The 17949-nt window shown below is 33.5% G+C and overlaps 1 pseudogene; it reads left to right on the top strand.

Annotated features, from left to right (window-relative positions):
- Window positions 1-6228: 6228 nt before the first annotated feature.
- Window positions 6229-10875, top strand: LOC123690108 (annotated as a pseudogene).
- The last annotated feature ends 7074 nt before the right edge of the window (window positions 10876-17949 follow it).

The raw sequence follows: 17949 nt of genomic DNA on the forward strand, positions 1-17949 counted from the left end.
ATGTAGGATTTATGAGCCGAATCTAAATCGTACCATTTAATGCAAATACATCTAAAATTTTCAAAAATATCTGTTTAAAAATAAAACCGTTTATAAATAAATATTAATAATTTCAATAATTTTTAAAGTTGAATTAATGTTTCCAACCGTGGTTGGCATGATTATAATCTTCATTAGAAATGATGGAATCTGTGAGAGTACTTTAAAAGTGTGAAAAATCTGGAAGTTGATTGTAGTTTTATGTATCAAAATCTCTAATTATTTCATATGGAAATACACCTTTTTTAGTCAGCCGTTTAAAGGCTTCTGAATTGGGAAAACATTTTGATAATTCTTTAAAATTATAATTATTTTAACTTTTTGCTTAATTTAGCTTAGATACATCATTATTATTGATTTTAAGTACCTTTAAAAATGATATGTACATATATTTCTTTATTTTGCGGAAGAACTTCCACCTGACCTTCGTCAAAGCTTAAGGCATGCATCATAAAATGTGCATCATAATGGCTTAAATATTGCAAAAAAACTGGTATATTACATATATGTACTCTATATTTTTTTGAACAAAGTTTATGTATGACCCCAACAAATTCCCCAACCGTGGTAATTCGTTGAATCCCCACATAATTTATTTTACAAATATAACAATTCTTGTATTGGTGTAATTTTACTAGCGACTTTTTAGAAACCGGTTTTTTTAACGGTTATTTTCAAATTATCTTTCAGTGATTCCATAAATTTTAATACGTTATTTTAACCAGTGTATGTGACATATTTTGACAATTTATCGTCGTATGAGCATTTAATATAGTATCCAAAACTATATACAATATCTTTTCGTACTTTTATTTAATGTGATTTTGAAGGATAGTTTGAACATGGTTATGATAATGATAATATTTATTTGCAAGAATATGATACAATAATGTTTTGGTGATACTTGATTTTGATGCCAAAGGAGTTTCAAAAGCTTCTAAATCCGCATATATAACAAAAGGTAACATCAATTTACGTTGAAATTTATCAAAACTTAATTTACTTTCAGATACAATATCACCCCACCAATTCTTTTATAATATATATGTTTGCAATCGATTTTTTGATGGTAAATTAAACGCTCAGATGTTGAAAAATATTGTAAACAAAAGTCACATAGATATATACAGCTTCCTCGTATTTAAAAATTCGAGTAATCGTGACATATTTTTTATATAATATATAATGAGCGATTTGACCCTGTGTCATATATAGTAATTTTATTGTTTGTATTGGTGATAATTTAAGTATACTTCCGTACTTCCTATATATACGGAAATTGCAAGATTTTGAAGAAAGAAAGGAAGTAAAAGCTAATGTCACAAGTAAATAAAAAAATAACCTTAAATTTTATGTTAAAGCATAATTGGGCAAGAAGCAGGTGGCAATCGCTGTCAATATCAGCGATTTCGATCATCGAGCAACCTCTTCCTCTCTAGGAAGAAATAGGTGGAACCTGTTTTGAGACGCAGCATGTTCGTCCCCTACCTTGCGTTGCTGCAACAGGTTCTAAGATCGAAGTTTCGGACGTGGATTATGCGGACCGGCCAGGCTTTTGCATAGACTACTGATAGACTACATAACCCAGCCGACGTTTTTTAAATGTGCGAACATTTTCACATGACAAACAATACTCGAACTTTCCATTATAATGAACTTCCTTGAATTTTTTCATAGCAGTTAGTATTTTAATTGTATTCAAGAGGTGTAAGTGATAACAATTATTTAAGTTTCAATATTGCCATATTTTAATACGAATCATAAAGTAGATAAGGATGTATTATAATTATATGAAATAAGTACTAAATCTAGTATGGCTTTATCTTCGTGAAAAGATTTCAGCGCCCATCGGTGGGTTGCAAGGACACGAATAAATCCACAGGCGATGAAAATTTTAAAACTAACATATAGGATATAAATACTAACACAACAACATTTGAAAATTAAATTAAAGTTATGTAAATGAAACAAGACTCTATTATTCTTAAATGGCTCTTACTTAATTAGCGCACCTTTTTTTATTGATACCGCTGCCCATGGACACACTCAATACCAGAGGGCTCGCGAGTGTATTTTCGGCCTTCTCAGAATTGGTACGATCTTTTCTTGAAGGAAGCAAAGTCGAATTGGTTCGGAAATACTTCAGTTGGCAGCTGGTTCCACAAAGTGGTGGTGCGGGGCAAGAACTGCCTAGAAAAATACGCAGTTGTGGAAAGGTGGACGTCGAGGTGATACCTTTAATCTACTAATTTGTTTAATGGAGTAATGATTAATAGTGAACGAGTGATAAAAATCTTTCGTCTGGAGCAGGTGTTGTCCGGACATGGATATTTTGGTTTTGGTTTGGTTTTGGTTGGACATGGATCAGCTTCAGCATTTCGTGAACCACGTGCCACCGCTCATATTTTGCAGGGTTTTGTTTTGTAGCCGTTGTAGGATTAATTACATACAGGCACATGGCCACGTCTAAATATACAACGTGTTTTAAAGGTAATAGCGTTTATTTTTCTAATTAAACGATATCAGTGCAATTATTTTCATATTAACTGAAAAGAAAAGCTTTGTTCTTTATATAACAATTAGGGTAAAAAGGGTTAATAAATTTAACACCTTTGAAAATTCATTAATATAACAGATACCGGCAAACATCTTAAACAAATGTTACCTGCGCAGAAACAATTTTTAGGTATCATTGGGAGAGGGCGCGTCACGTGATTGGGAAATCAGTTGACGTTTGTCCCGCGCTGCGATACGATGCGCAAACTTTCCCCCACTCCCTTGTTTAATGCTCAAGAAGTTTGCCGGTACCTGTAACTTATTTAAATTCGATGAAAGTACTACATGAACCCGAATCGAATCAAAAGCAAAATCATGCAAATGCCAAAAAAATAATTTTCTCAACTCCACTTGTCTATAATATAATTGATAATTATATTTAAATATATTAATAAATGATTTTCTTATCCGGACGTCAAATAGCAACCATCATATTTGTGCAGCTCCCGATATTATTAATTTACAGTGTCACACATAAACCTAGAACTTTTTGTTTTGTTTTGTTTATTTCATCATAAGTAAGGATTTTTACTTGTAATAATGTAATACTGTTAAGTCTTTGTTAAACATCGACCACGGTTGAAATAAGGTCTAGCATCGTCTACCGTTTAAAATAACACTCGAATTATTTTTAATTGGCTACTAAAGTTTTTTATAAAAAAAAAAACTTTTAAATACCGTCGTGCTTTGACTGTCGCAGCCGGTAAGATATACGTCGTGATCCTGTGCCTGTGAAGACCTAAATTCGGTCTAAGAATAGGGTTGCGCGTGTGTTTTAACGCATTTAATGGGTATTTTACAACCAAATAAATTTGTCATGATAACGCGATCGGTAAAAAGTGATGATTATCTAAATATAATTTTATATACATTTTTTTCTGTTGGATGGGAGTTGTGATGTCACCTCTACATAATCTATATTCTGCAGATCTGTATCTAGTATTTAAGGAAAATTTATTGAAATATAGAGTCGTTATTATGCGAATATTCATTTGTTTAATTACTCATCTTCCCGAGCCTTACAAATTGACCAGTGTAACTGCGGCGCTTTTTAATAAGGTCCGCTACTTTGGTTTTTTCAAAAAACCTGGAATCACGACACACTCCTTTACAAAATCTTTGACCTTGATTTATAGAATTAAATCCTATCTATTTAAATGTAAATCCTGAATCGTGCTCCAAGACCAATGATATGGCCGGATAAAAGGAAAGTTAAGAATAACTTATGTTAAGAAAAAACGTTTATAAATTAAAATAAATTGTTTACTTATACAGAGGTGTAATCGGAATGACAAATTAATAATGAAAGTTAATAGATGCCTTGTTCCGCTTGTAGATATGACATATCAATAAGTAACAATACAGCCGCGCTTCAAATTGTATCTGTGTTAAAGAATGAACAAAGATCAATCTTATTTTACAAGAAGGTAAACCATCTTGGGTCTTAGAGATGATGTGATAAGTATTGATTTGACTATAGAACTAAAAACACTTAATCTTCGTGAGTGCGTGGCAAGTCTTAATAAAGATAGACTGTATTATACGTCCTAGTGTACTTACATTACATGCACCTTCTGATTCTCTATTTCTGAAAATATGTTTTTTCATAAGTGCTTAGCAGTCAATGAAAGTACGACTAACACGGTCAATGTGCGGTCCGCGACAAAAATGTTCCATCCAACTAATCGTAAATTAGGTTAAGAATATTAAAAATAACAAATTAGTTAATAAAACGTTAAGTCCTCTTATCCAAAGAAAACTACCACATCAGCAGCATAGTTTTACCAAAATTCGTTCAACCTGACGGTTTTACCGAGTAAATATTAAAGGGAATGGACGAAGGACAACAAATTGATGAAACCATGAAAGAAATAGCTTCCAATCGGGTCGATCATGTCATTCTCCTCCATAAGCTATTAGCGCTAGGAATTCGTGGGGATCTATACGGATGGATCAAATCGCTTGTAACTAATAGAAGGCAGGCGGTAGTAACGGGTGGACATAAGAGCATTTATAAATGTGACATCCGGTGTACCTCAACGGTCTATACTGGGTCCGTTGCTTATCTATATAGTAAGAAATTAACAAATAAAATGACTAAACATAACCAAATTAGATTACACAACGAATAACCACAAATTCAACAACAATAGTAACGTCCTACATCTAATGCGAGCGTCGAAGAAGTCCGCCCGACCATACAGCGCGCCGTGCTTATATAGCCTGAAAACCAGTTTAGTCCAGTATACCCCACTGCTACACGTCACTTGACTTTTTACAGCTTATTATATGATATAAAACCCAAAATGACTGATCTCATTATCATAATCAAGAAGTTTAATTGTTTACAAAGTTGTTTGGAATAAGAAAACCAACAGTTTTTGTCCTTGTGAAAAGTGCCGATATTTAAAGTCGTTCTACCCCATACATTCGTCCGGGAAAGAAAACCTTTTTGTAATATAATACTGACATATGTTGCTTAGTTACACAATACACTAACCTATAGGATCGTCGCGTCCTCCTTAGGTACCAGTGAAAAAATAAAACAATTTTAAAATAAATTCATTATAAAAACAAAAAATATTAAAAACAAATTATGGCTATCAAGAAACTACTTCAAGGCTATGTAATTAATACGCACAATGAATAATAATTAAACATTAACTAATTACAAGAAAGATACCTAATTATTATTCATGAGGTTTTGGTAAAAAAGAAAAAAAGAGAAAATTAACATCTATGTTAATAATTATATTTTATAAATGACTGATATTTCTAAAACGTGTGGTTTTTCTCTTTACTTATTTAAACTACACAATCACTTTTTATTATATAATTATTGATAGTTTTTAAAATATCTCTACATAAATTGCTCAAGTAACCTACCATACGTAACGAACCTATTATGTACGAGAGACGACTTTATATTTAAAAGCTACAATGCAGACGAGCTGCTCTCTACATTGCTTCGATTGGTTTGGGTGGTCTCGAACTCGTGCCCCTGTCACACATAACATCGCGTATCAAGAGTAAAGTGATTAAGCAGGTTTTCCTGCGGCTTATAACCATCGATGCCAAATGATGTCCTAACTGTTATCGCTTTGTGCTGGAAATTTCGGTCGCCTCGCAAGCTTCCTTCTCGTAATTGTGTGTAGCTGTAGCAGGCATTACCTCGGGGACTATTTCCTAGCAGCCAGTTTACTAGCAGGGCACACTGTTGGATGGGTGCAGTCGTACATCCCTAGGTGCTCCATTCAAAGTAATTCACAATGGGCGGGTTACGTTTACTGAGAAGACCAAACTCGAAGTGAGCTCTCCTTATCAAGTCCTGGGAACCGCGAGTGCCTGCAGTCGAGATTCATGAGAACCGCGACCGACATGATGACGATAATGACGAGAATGACCGCATTTTTCGTGAGGAACGACGATCTCCATCACAACCTGGAGCTCTTCACCCATAGCCCAAAGGATAAGGCTGGCGTGCGACTTCGACGTTAAAATACCAGCAGCATCAACTACCACAATGTATGAATTAATGTTCGGCTAACACACATACAATTCAATAATATTTATCTATATCATAAAACACGAATACCATTTTTACATATTTTTCCATTTAATTATGTAGATTTTTAGTATAAATATTCTGTAGAAAATGAGAAATTTCAAAGCAAGGACAGGACTCCAAGGAAAATGTTTCTACATTTTGGAATATTACTTCTTCTGACCCATGGACTCCTTGGTAAGATAAATTTCTTCTTTTTTTTTATTATTATACCCAATTCTATATAGTTTTACGATGCTGTATCCATCGTAAAACTATACACGACTCGAACAACAAGTAAGAGTCAAACATGTTTATTTTTTTGGTTAAATAACAAGCAAAAAGAGCTATTTTTAATTTATTTTGAAACTGATGATGTTACTATTTTCAAAGAATTTTAATCTCTATGAGAATTATTCAATTTCACACTATATGCAACATCATTTGGATTCAATTAATTCTTTATTTTGCTACTTTGTTATGCCGTTCTACGTGCATAGAATATTAAACCTACGCGCACGAATCGTAGCCGAATAAAATATAATTCTTTCACAGGCGAAGTGCATGTTTCCGAAGCTATAGATGGAGACAGCCGAATTATAGGTGGCAAAGATGCCCCTCCAGGCATGGCTAACTACCAAGTTTCAATTCGTGGTCATAGAGGAAGCCAAGAATGGCACAGTTGCGGAGGGTCTATTTTAAACGAAGAGTACGTGTTAACAGCCGCTCATTGCGTTTATCAGTGAGTATATTATTAGTTTCTATTAATTTATTAGTTAATTGCATGAGTTAACATAATATATATATATATATATATATATATATATATATATATATATATATATAGTCTATATATATATATATAATATGTTAGTCGTGTTGCACCTAAGTCTGGTTTGCAGGAAATCATAAAATGACCTTAATAATAGTTATTGATTACAAAATTTAATTTAATTCGTTTACTGATTTACAAAACTTTTAGGAAAAACATGAAAGAAATGTCAATAGTCGTTGGCACTCACACTATCGATAAAGGTGGCGACCGATACAAGATTAAGAAATTGATCCCTCAGGAGATAAAAATAACATAGCCCTCATACAGATCGAAGGCAAAATCAAATACAGTGATAAGGTTCAACCCATTGAGTTATTAAAAGAAATGGCACCCATTGGAAAGAAATGTCTCTTGACTGGCTGGGGATACGTACACTATGTGAGTAGATTAATATATTTAATTAATTAAATGTTTTAAGAAAAATATTAGTGTACTGTTCTTGAGTCATCTGGGTGCTTTTAATAATAGAGGATTTTATCTTTACTCTTAACTACTCACGTACAAAAATTAATTTTGTTGTTAATTACTATGTAATTAATTAATGCAATGTAACAGTTGAAGATAATGTGACAAAAAATGTGTGCATTCTGGAGCTGTAACGAAGCGGTTTACATATAAGTTATCACTTGGATAAATTAGTAACAAAATAACATTCACGAGAGGTCTAATAATTTTAAAGTCGTCAATTTTATATTCACTTAAATTGACTTGAAACACAATAATATTGTGTAGTTCTTAGGGTAGGAAATAAAACACTCCAATGATGACTTAATTCACTTCACTGATTTTACATAGACTCGAACTTAAAGGAATTGCCCGTGCGCATTTTATTACAGAAACGTAGAACTGTACCAAATAATCTTCAAATGTTGGAGTTCGAAACAATAAGCAATGAAGAATGCTCTAAAAAATTACCTTACCCGAATTTAGTGCCCATAGACGCCGGACAACTCTGCGTTAAGCGCCCGAACAACAAAGGTGCATGCCATGTAAGTAATCAAATGTGCTACAACATTTTTAATTGATGATGGTTTTAAAAATAATGTCACATCAATCATAGTGCCTGAATTGTGAATGTATCAAAAGTTCAAAATTTCTTTGATTGCATTTAATACTTGCTCATACGGTGAAGTTAAAACATAGAATTATGAAGTTTTATCTTGTTGGAAAAGAAGACTGAAAGAAGATCTACACACCTATTTTTATATGTTGTTTTTAGAAATGAGCAAATTTTTCGATCTGGGGTCAAAACCTACAATCACACACTTCTGGATTATTGTCATGATTAAGAATATCAATAAGTGTGCATCAACAAAATAATACATTCCTGTAAATCAATACCTTTAAATGTTATTATCTCTCATGCAGGGCGATTCCGGTGGTCCTCTTGTCTTTCAGGACGATAAGAACAAAACTCTTCAAATAGGAGTCGTGTCCTTTGGCGTTCCCTGTGCTAAAGACTATCCTGATGTATTTGCTTCAGTCCATGGTTTCTACGATTGGATACAGAGCAAAATGAAATGAATTATTGAATAATTCAAAACATCTGATTAAATAAAATATCAATCGAAATAAAAGTATATTTCATTAAATGAAAAATTAAAAAAAATACAACATTCCCCCTTTATTTTTAAAAACATTAACAATTGCACATTTAGGTGAGATAATGACCGATTAGAGCACACCCACGGGATGCCCACAAGCTACGTCGATAAAAATTACCAATACATGTTGCATTCATTAGATAAATTTACGATGCCAAAATCTAATTTCAAAATGGGAAGCAAATACCAGCATTCTAACATTTTTTTAATTAATAGGTAATTTTCAAATTTGTTACGAAAATTAAAAAAGACATGTTGATTTATACGTTATGTATAATAGCGCGCATTTTTAAGTACGATTCATATTTTTGGAACCAAACGCTACGTGAATTATCAGGAGCAGTGTTACTTTTGAGGCGTTTCTGTCGAAATATGTCGAAACTTTACAGGTCTAGGCGTTTCGGAAGGCTAACTCCTTCGTAGTAGATGATTTTCTTTATTGATTATAATTATACTTTCTGTTTATAACAAAAAAAAAAACACTTACCTTCTTAATAAAGATAACTACATATAAATTGCCTACAAAAATATGGATAACTCCTATTCAAAGTTACAGAGATTGGGTGGGATAGCTTGAAGCCGTAGTGTTAAATCTCGTGATATGATCCCATTTTAGATATAAATTTACAAATAATATGGCTTTTCAAACCACTGCGAAGCCTTGGAAACCCATATCTCTACGCCAAGGGATCAAACCGCTCGGAAAGGGATTGGTCGTCGATTCGAACCGATATATCTGGGCCTTTAAGAAGAGTATCATCTACAAGAGAAGTAACGACAATGGACAAACTTCTGTCTTGTTGGGCTTAAGCTGAACTAGATTTAGTCAATCTTATTAAATATGTTGGGAACTAAAAGACGTATGTAATCAATGCAAATATTTATTCATTTTAATTCTTGCTCATCGTATCTTTTATCCAATCAATGAAAGAGTAGATTCTAGTGTTGACATCGGGATGCACTCTGCTGTGACCACAGCTTCTTGTCCCCCAGGAAACCAGAGCAGCAAGAGTTCCATTATTTACTAAAGGACCGCCGGAATCTCCCTGTGAAAGTGTGGTCGTCAAAAACTCAAATAATATATTGGATATTTTCATTATATTTAACAGCACGTATATTTTGGTAACATAATACTAATTATACTAATATTTCTATTTTACTTTTACTTTTATAAGTCAAAAACGATAAAGGCTTCGTAAATATCACTTATTAACAGCATTACTTAGAAATTCTAAAGTCGGCAGATATAGCTCTACGAATGCGTTGCCTTGACTCAAAACAGTCTGACATTCAAAATGCTGCCGTTCAAGCCTGAATTCTATTCATGACGGTGGCTATGATGAGGTGTGGCAAGCTATCACATGAAAAACTCCCAGACTTATGTCAATAATTTAGACAACATAAATTGTTAACATATGAATAGAAGAGCGAAGAACGTTGTGTAATTACTATTACCTGACAGCTTCCCTCTCGCGGTGGCGCGCGTGTGCAAAGATTTGAACGCAAAATCGGCTGTTTGAATAATTTATACTTTATCTTGCATTCTTTAACGGATATTGCATTTACTTCAACAATCTGAAGTTAATTTGGTAGTGGAACATCGCTCTGTCATCATTTCACTTTATGTTAGAAAGATATCACCAGCTTAGATATTAGTCACCATTGTAGATCTTCATTGAGATCAATAGGTCGAATAATCGATCGATTTAAAAGTATAATCATTGTGAACATAATAACTATTTTTTTGATATAGCAGGAGGCGAACCGGCAGGAGGCTCTGCTGAGATACTGCTGCTTATGAACGCTCAGGTTGGTACGATCTTTTCTTGAGGAACCCTTAGTCCAATTGGTTCGGAAATATTTCAGTGGACAGCTGGTTCTACAAAGTGGTGGTGCGCGGCATAAAGTGCCTTGCCGTGTAATAAAAATAACTTATGAACACCTGGTCTGAGTAATATTTAGTTTTTGTGGTGGTAACACACAAATAAATGACTGCAGAACTGACTCCCACAGAACTAACTTTTTTTTATGTGCACACATAGTAGCCTATCAGGCTGAGAAGCTAGATTGTCAAGAGCCTTTTCCTAAAAATGGACTTTATTTACTTAAAAGGGTTGGCGTCTCCGACAGTGCCCTGGTGATAACTACTTCGTGTGCCGTAAGCGCTGAAGCGCCACGTTGTGCAGACTTCCGATATTCTACGTAGCGGTGTAAACTTTAAGTATAAATATATATCAAAAACGCCGTCGTTTACTCTAGTACCAATATCGATTTTAATTACTGACTAAATAATTATTTGTAGCCAGGTTATGCAATGGCTATTTTCAATATCGGTGGCGCTGGATCGCAAACCAAATGTTTCATCATTCTCCTGTAGATAATTTGCAAAACTATCTCACTCATGAAATTAACACTTTTTATGTAATGAAGATTTCTATTTATCATTTGAATTTAACTGAAAATAATTATGTAAGAGTTATTGTAATTAAATAACTATTTGGTATGAAAATGTTAACTTAATGTGCCTTTAAATGCAAAAAGTGATAAAAATTTTAAAATTTTATCATTTGAATAGATGGCACACACTAGATCAAAGGTTTCATAGACAAACGATACATTAGAGAGGCTTGATATAGGGGCTATGTGTCGGGAAATGTGCGTGAATAAAAAATAGGACAAAATGGTCTGTATCATTTATAAACCGAAGACAATCCATATAACAAATAAGTAAATAAAATAAATCAGTGGCACTACCACCTCTTTAGCTCTTGGCCTCAGTTTTCTGAATCTATTTCATGAACCTTTTTTCCATCTGGTGCCATGTTAAATAAGCACATAGAAAGAAAAGTGCACAGCCGGGGATCGAACCTACGACTTACGCACGCTGAAGCCACTAGTCCAACACTGCTCGCAGCATTACGAATAAGTAAAGAATATAATAATAAACTAAGACTGGTTAGTTACTGCCACGCACAAAAAATTCTTTATCTGTTTCAGAACTGTTAAGACCTAATAATGTCAATGTCAAATGTCAGTATGATGACGTATAGTCGAAAATAGAATTAGGTTTATCACCTAATTCTTGGGCGACTGGTGGAGGTGAGATGTGAAGGGGCTTTGGTCACCGCATCAAAAATCATACACGCAAAATGAACACGTCTTCCTTCAGAACATGCTTTCATAATTACAATTGGTTTTTAAGATTGATTAGATAAATTATATACAATATAATTGATAAAACTTTGGATTAGGAAGCTCCGATTTATTTCAATTTCACGTTTTCGTCGATACACCATGGATTTAGCTTAACGTTTAACGGCCATTTTCAATTCGCTCGACAGCGGCATGTCTTTCCGTAAGCATATAGCCGCGTTCGCAAGAAGGCCGAGAAATTTGTACAAGTACAATATCTACCTGGACCAGATGCCAAGGTTAAACCAACCAAAAAGACTTGACTGGGCTATGCTCGTAGGGGCTCTTTTGTACTTTTGTATCTGTTATATATAAATAATATGTTAGACATAATTGTATCAAGAATATTTGGAGTAGAATAAAATATAATTTTAATTGAAGTGATGTTTATTTCGATCATAATATGTTACAATGTCGAATATTTTTGAATTTGATCACTTTATTTTGCTCACTTTACTAAATTTGTCGCCCTCTTCAAAAACGAGTGGTCCACCGGAATCACCCTGTGCGACAAATTTAATTAAAGTATAACAACGATCGTGAATTTGATTGGTCTTCTATTCCTAGAATAAGATAATAAAATTCCGATCCTTTTTCTTCACACTCTTTTAACACCAAATAATATAATTAATGCATTAATTTAATAATTGTTAATTTCAACGTATTTCAAAAAATACGTTGAAATTAACAATATTATGAAAAATAATATTTTTAAATGCTTTTGATCTTTTGATTGGAGAAAGAATATGAATGAAAATATCATGAGAACTTATGAAGGCCCCAGACCAGATCACACACGGCAAGGTTTCTAAATGACTTGGCATAAACGTCTCTATGGATATCCACTATATCCACAGAGTCATTCTGTGCCTCTAGTGAAAAGGGGTATAAGTTGAATAACGCAACTTTACAGGAGACGAGAAAAACTGTTGGCGCGCCCAAATTAACCCACATTATCGTTCGCTGTACTTTAACTAGTTGATAGATGAATTACTGTTATATGCATTTATAGTATAAAATATACGCTCTTTCATATAATAATATTTATTTTTGCCTAAAATTAATATTTTAAAAGATAATGACTTGTACCCAGACCAAAAAAAAACCTTTAGTGGATATAACTTAAATTGTACCTTGGTTCACGTAGTTTTCTTCATGTGAAAAAGGATATGCATTTGAATTGACTTTAATGTAACTTTTTTAATTAACAAGATATAAATAAACACTTAAAATGAAAACTACTTACCCAATGCATATCTTTTCTTCAGTATCCACATTTCCACTCTATTAATAAAAAATACAACGTGTAGCCTTTTCCACAAAATGTAACTTATGTGTTACCTGATATAAAAAGACTTATGCAAAACTCTTTTTGTAGTTGTATCCAAAATGTATGACAAGTTTTTGAAATAAAAAATCCATATTTATTTAAGTTTTATTACAAAAATTAAAAATTACAAAAAAGAAGAAGAAGGAAGCTCTCCTTCAGCTATCATTTAAATTCGAAAAAACAAAATGAACGATACAAAGCTCCGGAATTTGTGTCTATTCCAAGGTATTGTCAACAGGTTCCAAAGGATGAGAGTCAATTACATCATCAGAAGTCAATAAATTTACGTAAAAGGATCTCACGCTTGGGTTAATGAGAGACTCTTTCGATATTGGTATCGGGCCGTCATAACAACGCGCAATGTTTGCAGTCTTAAAAACACAACATGGCATTGGAGACTTCCCCCGTCTTCTAAGAAGGCTTACAGTATTCCAGTGTTCGCTTTCATAACCCTGGTATTGGAATTTAGGAAATCCTTCTCGATTGTATCGAAAGATGGCAGTCTCTGAAATGCTGAATTTGTTTTTATCTTCATCGACTTTTTTTTGTATCAGCGGACCTTTAAGGAGACTTGCAAAATCTAAAAACTGTTCAGTTTCCATTTCAATAACGGTAAAATATTGCTTTTTTCCGCATGTCCAAACGAGTTGGTACCAATCTCGTGGGTGATGTATGTCCATTTGCGTTTTTTTTTTGCTTTTTCTATTAGTGCATGGTCTACATCACAGTCCATATGGGTATGGCCAGGCACAAAAAAGTTATGTGTTATAGTTTCAACACTGGGATGGTTGCGGACAGCAAGTAAAAACATGCACACCTTGTGCATGTTCTTGTTTTGTCCGGAACACGAATCCGAATAAAAAATTAAATGCTTTATTCCATCAGGAACGTAATTAAGTATGTAATTGTATACACAGGATGCTATTTGATTAGCTCCTCTGCCACCAATACCCTCATGCCACATAAAACAATACGGTTTATTGGTGGTACAGTTCCTTATTGTCAGATTAAGTCCAGAGTTGTCGCTTATAAAACGCAGCACCTGACTTTAGATATGGTGTAGGTAAACATTGCTGCAAATCGAATGAAGCAGCAATGGTGTCAGATTTCTCAAGTGAAAGTGCTCTGTCCATAGCTTACCTGTCATAAATAGTTTCTGCTCTTTTTAAATGTTCTGCTTTGAGACTTTCATTAGCCAGCTTTTGTTCACCTTCACTAAATTTAATTTGCATTTCAAGAGTGTCGCACTTAACACAAGTGTCTACGTATGGCTTTTTAAAGGAAAGATTTTGTCCTTTAAAAACCCAGTTATATATGGTTTGTGACACTGGATTTTCGGTGACATCCCGATATGCATTATACATGTCTGTGAGACATAAATGAGGTGGTAAAAACTTTTTTGTGGTCTTAACATCGCGGGCATGCGCGGGGCCACCACCCGCCCGCACAGTCCCCTTGCACCTCAAACGTAGCTATTTTCTTGTAGCTATTTTCACGTAAATCTTGTGCAATTCACGCGGTATAAGTCGACTTGTATTAGATTGTATTTAATTTTTAGTCGTGAATAAGAATTCAAGTCCATTTAATCTCCGAACCTTTTAATTTTACTGGTGTATACCGATTTAAATAAACGTTTATCTTTAAACACCAAGCATTTTCAAAGGAAGTAAATAAATTTATCTCGTTACACACACAGAAAATGTGAAAATGCAAAATACAACTTTATTAAGATCTTATTTCACAAAAAAAAAGAACGAAGTTTTTGTTGATAAGAACACATGTTGACATGTACCCACCATGTCATGATAATTTAATGCCAGTTGTACCATTTGGTACAAATCTAACTTCGTTATTTTAAGAGCTAACTTGAATCAGTTTACACCAAAAGACGCAACTTTTTATTCTAAAAATTTTTGTATATATAACTCAATTTGGCCAAAATCAGACTTGTACCCCTTTTCACTAGAGGCACAGCATTTTCATCACAACTTTATTGTAACTTACATGGCATGTGCCTTTGTTGTTCGGGCGCTTACCGCAGAGTTGTCCATTATTCAATGGCAAACCCGCCCGATAAGCCACTCGTTTATGCAATTTTTTAGTGCACTCGTTATTACTTATAGTTTCGAAGTACAGTAATACCCCGGACTTACGCGATAGGTGGGACTGAGCGCTATCCGCGTAAGTCGAATTCGCGTAAGTCGGGGTACAAATTTGCATATAAAGACATACAAAGTATGTTTAATTGGGACTGGAGATTAAATAAAACAAAAAAATAATAAAATAAATAGTATCTCATTCTAGATAATATGACAAACTATATTAATATAGTGTATAAACGCAATCTGAAGTTAGTTTGATGTAGAAGGATTCATAAATAATCACAAATTCTAATCACAAAGTCGTTTTCTTCTCCCGTATATCTCCTCGTAGCATCCTAGTAATTTTTTAATTCCATGTTTTGTAACAAAAATGCGCTCTTCATTGGAGTCTATGCTTTCCAAAATTGTTAATCCTTTTTCAATCGAACTGAGGGCTTCTGTCAAGTTTCCAACTGTCATTTGATCTTCCAATTGAACTGGATCCAAAGAATCATGATTATCAATTTCTTCCTCTTGTTCACGCTGATATGAGCTTATCATTTGTGACCTTCTCATTGTGTGAATTCACAAGCTCTTGAACATCATCACTATCCTACACAGTTTACATCACTACACGTCTGTGCCTGTTGTCAACTGTTACCTGTTGAAATATGTACAATATTGTTTATAAAAAAGTTTATCTTACCAAAGAGTCCTTGAGACAAAAGAAGTAATATTCCAAAATGAAGAAACATTTTTACTGCAGTCCTGCTCCCGATGTAATATTTCTTATTTATGTGAATAAATTACCAAAAAACCTAATTTTTGATAAGCACGGAAATTACGTTAAAAAAACATAATTAGTATCGGTGATTATTGAAACATTTATATTGAAATTTCAAGACTGTGTAGAAAGAAATTAAACGCTTATTTAACAAGTACATAAAATAAATTTGAACTTTAAAGTTAGAGCATAATTCGGTAACAACCTTGAGACCGAACGCGATGGAGACTCACTGTGGTCGACCTCGGATGACCTAGGGTCTAATAATTCGCCAACTCGGTGATGGTCGCTGTCATAATCAGTTTCCTCCCTAGGAAGAACCAGGTCGAACCTATTTGAGGCGCAGAATGCCCGCCTTCTGCCCTGTATCGCCCGCAGCTCTAGGAAATGCGTAGCTGTAGCAGGTCCTGGGACTGAAGATGCGGACTGCCCAAGGATTAGCTTAGACTAGTGTTAGACTAATTAATTAGCCTAACACTAGTCTGCCATGCTTTGGATTTTACACGGATACGTGTAAAATCCAGGAAGAAAAGGAATTAGAATATGTCACCCCAAGTGACAGAAGATAAATACACTGAAATAAAACTTAACATACCTAAACCACCTCCAATAATAATAGATGAAATAAAAAAACCATCAAGACATTAATGATCTGTTGTCAAAGGAGATTAGAAATAGCTATTTTTCTATAAAAAAAATCAACATAACCAACATATAGAAAAATTATTGAAATTTATTTTATTGAAGTGTAGTAAAAATGGGACAATAATTTACTGTCACATTTTTACGTTACCACGGTTGATTCGAAGCTATTAATAACAAAAATATATAATAACGATAACAATGATAGTAATAGTTCATAATATTCAATTAATACAATTAATTAAATTTTGTTATAATCTTATCTACTAGTAATAAGTTAAAATGAAATAATTGTATTATTTGAATTCATGTCTATGATAATAACAGCCTTTTGTTAAACTTTTAACCTTATAACCAATTTCTGTAAAATTACATACAAAAGATCCTTTTATAGAAAAATAATATCATAAAGAAGCTTCTTACGTGTGTACACGAGATTTTTTTATTGAGAGTTAAGTTTTTTACAACAATATTAAAAGTTTCAATAATATTAATCTACAGAAGAAAAATGAAACATTATTTCAAGTTTGCTATTCAGCGGAACCGACTTAAAGAACTATATTGAAAATCGCCATGGCTGAAAATAAATATTTTATTATTAACCAATTATCGAGTCAGTTACTAAAAGCGATATTGGTACTAGGAAGTAGACGACGGTGTTAATAATAATGAGTTAACATCAGGTGAGCCTCCTGCCAATTTGCCCCCTGTTCTATAAAAAAAAATTAATGAGAAATGTCTCTGAGAAATACCTACTCTACCTTTACTTAATGTTTGTAGGTAATAACACTTAGACATTTTTACTCATGTTTGACGTATAGCTTTTTGGCTTTATCCGGGATTTGTACTGAGACCTCATGATGGATATGGTAGGCAAATGGCTAATAAACAAGACAGGTATTGTTTGGTTCATTTCACGAATCGGTCGATTAACAATGCACTCACGTTGTATGGTGTCATGACATATCTTTATCATGGAAATTAACTTAAAACAATGTTCAATTCAGTTCTTATTGTGTCTGGAGTGCTATTTATATATATATATGTATGTGTTATTGAAGGCCTATAGAAATCCATCAATCTTAATTATAATAGATTATAAGTTTCATTGATTTTGAATTTAAAAAAATACACTTTAACATTTAGGAATAATCATTTGCTTGTTAGGTTAGGTTGGACATAGGCCTCCTCTCCTCCTCTTGATGTGTGCCCCACCCAACGCCATGTCCGGCGGCAAACCAGTTTGTTTTATTTCGTAATGTTGTACATTTAATCCTATTTCTCAGATTCAATCCTAACATGCTCCTTTCGGCTGATCGTTGAAAGGTAAGTATATTAATTT

Source organism: Pieris rapae, chromosome 2, assembly GCF_905147795.1.
Source record: "Pieris rapae chromosome 2, ilPieRapa1.1, whole genome shotgun sequence".
In the NCBI taxonomy this organism is placed as follows: domain Eukaryota; kingdom Metazoa; phylum Arthropoda; class Insecta; order Lepidoptera; family Pieridae; genus Pieris; species Pieris rapae.